The following is a 4,826-nucleotide window of genomic DNA, read 5'->3' as shown; positions in this document are numbered from 1 at the left end:
GTTCTTGGATTCCAGTAGCAGAAAATGTCTTTGCAGTGAAATTTGGGGCTTTGGTAGGTCCGTCAATTGTCCTCTTCCTCTTTCCATTTGTCGTCTCTAAACGTTTGACGTTTAAAGGGTCCATTTTTGCGATGTTGATGTGTCGTCTCAATCTTCTTTTGAGTGTACGATCGCCTTTGATAATTTCAGCAAAGTGCGAATCAATAGTAGAAACAGTATACAAAGATCGTCCGTCGAGCATTCTGTAAAAAAAGAAAAACTATTAGATAAAATAAACAAATAAAAATATTCAACCAAAATCAACTAGTAAAAAAAATAGATAGTTACCTGAAGATGAGGCAAATGATCTCAACGGGGAGGCTTTTAAGCACATTCCCCCGGTCGGATGAATCCGCGCAGAAAACTGGCAGAATCGAAAACAAAAAGTAATCCATCTCAATTTAGAATCCAAAAGTTTCAAAATGTTCAAGATGAATCGGATGACATTCTGCCAAAAACGTAGGACTCCGTTGACCTCTGCCGGAGCTCGCCGAAATTCACACTTACCCACCTCCCTTGACCGTCGACGGAGCTCGCCGAAGCGCTTTAATCGCAATCATCATGATTACGCCGGAGCTCGCTGAAACTCTTTTATATATATATATGTACTTACATATGTATTACGTATGTATATTGATGTAAGATTCAAGTAAATTACCACATGGAAAACGTTTGATTTTATTGTAGTAAAATGAATATTTTGCTATTCAAACTAATAGGAGATAAGAACTGTAAGTTCTTCGCAGTATTAAATTTGCATTGAAATACATATATAATTTGCATTGAAGTACATATATAAAAAAGAGTGTCAGCGATCTCCGGCGTAATCATGATGATTGCGATTAAAGCGCTTCGGCGAGCTCCGTCGACGGTCAAGGGAGGTGGGTAAGTGTGAATTTCGGCGAGCTTCGGCAGAGGTCAACGGAGTCCTACGTTTTTGGCAGAATGTCATCCGATTCATCTTGAACATTTTGAAACTTTTGGATTCTAAATTGAGATGGATTACTTTTTGTTTTCGATCCTGCCAGTTTTCTGCGCGGATTCATCCGACCGAAGGAATGTGCTTAAAAGCCTCCCCGTTGAGATCGTTTGCCTCATCTTCAGGTAACTATCTATTTTTTTTACTAGTTTATTTTGGTTGAATATTTTTATTTGTTTATTTTATCTAATAATTTTTCTTTTTTTTGTTACAGAATGCTCGACGGACGATCTTTGTACACTGTTTCTACTGTTGATTCGTACTTTGCTGAAATTATCAAAGGAGATCGTACACTCAAAAGAAGATTGAGACGACACATCAACATCGCAAAACTGGACCCTTTAAACGTCAAACGTTTAGATACGACAAATGGAAAGAGGAAGAGGAAAATTGACGGACCTACCAAAGCCCCAAATTTCACTGCCAAGACATTTTCTGCTACTGGAATCCAAGAACGACCTGCAAAACGCCCAAGATTAGACGACACTATTTGTAATATGAAAATGAAACTGTACCGATTTTGACCACTCAATAAATTGCTTCTCTGTATTTTTCTTCTTTTATTTTCAACTCTTCTGAATCTCAAATCTAGACATATAAAATAAGTACACACACACACCAAAACTATATATTAATATATTACAATGATAATGTTAATTTATTACATTTAAAATTTTGAAAACATAATCTGTATAAATTATTTAATAAAATTCGATACATATTCAAAAATAAACTTACATATCTGGGCAATAAGTCATCGATATGTACTGTTATGTACCTTCCTTATCAATGACAAGAGTGCCGGAATTTGCCCAACCCAGTGTTACATACCTCGCTTTTCAATTTAGTTGACTAACCAGTAGGAATAAGACACACCATTAATTTGTGACACACCTAATTTAACAAGTAACCCATTGATGTGTGACACACGTAAATTAATTAGTAGAACCATTGATTTTGTGTCACACCCAATTTACTGACTAATCGAAATTGTACGATACGTGTTTTCAATACTTCATTGTCTTAAAGAAAAGTATATAAACTCATACTGATAGAATTCAAGTTAGTCCTCACCATCGACTCCGTAAAGTCAGTCATCGCCATCGACTTCGAGAGATCACAGTCGTTAGTCATCACCATCGACTCCGCAGATGACAGTCGTTAGTCATCATTATCGACTCTGAGAGTGACAGTCGTCATCATCAAGACTCCGAAAACTCGACCGCAAATGACGGTCAGCACAGCAGCAGAACAAAGTGAACAAAAGTTAATAGTTATAGTGAAATAGTAATACGCATCTCATATTAAATTATCATCGTTCACACACATAATCTATCGTTTTTCGAATATAATATAAGATAAATGTAACCTTTTAATATTAATAAATAAAACTTGGTTAGTTAACCAAATAGTTTAAAAAATAAATAAATCTTTCATTGAAACGCTGCAATGATAATTTTGGTGGCAGCGGTGGAATGAGTAAACTAAAATTTATTAATCTTTCATTGAAACATGACAGTATAAACATATTTTAAAAATCGCATTGTTAGATCAAATGTCAGAAAAAATTCCAGATTGGTCAAAATTATCATTGGAATACAATAGAAAAATGATGAAAATCTCAGGTATATTGCAGAAGAGGACATAAGAACTGAAAATACAATAGATATCCATATCTACCAACTATTCATATTGTTATACATAGATATCTATATCTACCAATTATTTTATATAGTGATGGCAACTGCATGCCATAAATAATATTCCGTTAGTTACAGACATTACTAACAAACTAACCAATAGATTATATTACAGAATCACTAATAACCATACTAACACACTTGTGAAGAGCCTCGGTGATTAGAACAAAATGTATATACCCTTCAGGTATAAACACAGATTACATAAACACAATCTGCTTTAGATCGTCGACTTTAGAGGCCCTTTAATTAATATTATGTATTAGATGTATTATGAACATTTATAAGAATTATGAATAGGTTTTTGAGCTCTTTTTCCTTTGATTCTGTACATTAACATTAGAATAATATAATACTATGATTACTAACCAAATTAAATTGTAAAATAGAAAATAATCAGTAAATCAGTAGCTATTAAAATAGATATAAGATGTATTGTGAACATAATTTCGTAATAATAAAAGGCATTTAAAAATCAAAATCAAGGTCACCGACTTTAGAGAGTCTTTAATTAATATTATGTATTAGATGTATTATGAGCATTTATAAGAATTGTAAATAGGTTTTTGAGCTCGATTTCTAACAAAATTAAATTAAAATTGTAAAATAGAAAATGATCGGTAGATCATTAGCTATTAAAATAGATAAAAGATGTATTGTGAACATAATTTAATAATATTAAAAAGCATTTAAAAATCAAAAAACATAGAGATTGTTCTTATCTTAACCCTTTGGCTGCTACGAGGTTTTTCAATGTCCAAGCGAAAAATGCTAACATTTGTAATTATTTTGAAAAAAAATAAATATAATATTTTTTTTTACATACTTACTTCGCCGAACACTCGTAATTTTTATAATACTTTATATACATTTTTAAGAAGCAGTCGTGGACTAGTGCTCTCTCTTTCTGTCTTGCTTTTACATGCGTGCGTGCGAAAGAGATACCTACATATATACACTAAATAAGTTTTGACGATTGTTTTCCGAGGCTTTATTCTTTTCAATAATCTATTTTTAGATATCGATGTATCCTTACAACATGCGATATATTCGAAACAGGTAGCGGTCTCTCTCTCTTTCTTTCTTGGTTTTAATTGTGTACGTGTGAGCGAGACACACAAGGATGCGAAGTTTCTAATAATCAAATAATTTTTCAACATGTATCATAAACATTTTGTATGCATTTCAGTTGCATTTGATTGATTGCATGAATTCGTGACGTCTCGTAACCTATATAATTGAAAGCGGATTTCTATTGTTTTTTGCCATTTATTTTAACTCTGCAAAATGATATCGGACAGTGAAAGTGATGAAAGCGAAATAATAGCTCCTCGCCGAGGAACTTGACAAATCAGCAGCTCTACTGATTCTGAAAATGAATTTATCGACAATAATCAATTCCCAAGTAATAACTCCTTATATGACATTGACAACGAACCCGAAATTTACTTTGATGATGAACCCGAAATTGAAGAGCTTTTATTTAAAAAATTGATAAATATTTATAAAGCTTGAAAAATAAATATAAATACGTATATAAAAAAAATGTTTCGTGCCACTGATGCGCTGGTGGCTCAAAGAAAGTATTGAAATACGACAATTAATGACGTCAACAACGATCGTCGTAGCAATCTTCGCCGATTTCAAAACAACGATTTATCGTTGTTGTAGCAGTCAAAGGGTTAAATAAATTCTCCCATATATTGATCCACTTTGCTGTTTATTTACTTGCTTTGAAATTCTATTATTTGGTCGCAATTCTTAGTATGAAATATACCCCATATCTATAACTATTCAATGCTTCTCTTTTTGTTATATTTGATTTCATTGTTGTAATTTATTTTTAAAAACTTTTTGGTATTCATTTTATGTTATGTACATACGTTGCTGTTTGTGTTTTTAAAAAATAAATAAATATTCTTGTACATAACTTTCATACGATTTGAAGCATGAAGCCATTCAAACCTTTCTAGAAGAACTGAAACCTAATCGAAACGGCACAAACCGAACAAAACAGAAGCAAACAAGATCAAAGATTCGTCCAGCTCGTTTCGAACCGACACGAATGTCCGACAAGTCTTATACCAAAATGAACAACCAGAATCACT

This window comes from Arctopsyche grandis, chromosome 7 (assembly GCF_051622035.1).
Source record: "Arctopsyche grandis isolate Sample6627 chromosome 7, ASM5162203v2, whole genome shotgun sequence".
NCBI lineage: Eukaryota > Metazoa > Arthropoda > Insecta > Trichoptera > Hydropsychidae > Arctopsyche > Arctopsyche grandis.
The sequence above is the reverse complement of the archived record's forward strand: the minus strand, read 5'-3'. Positions refer to the sequence as shown.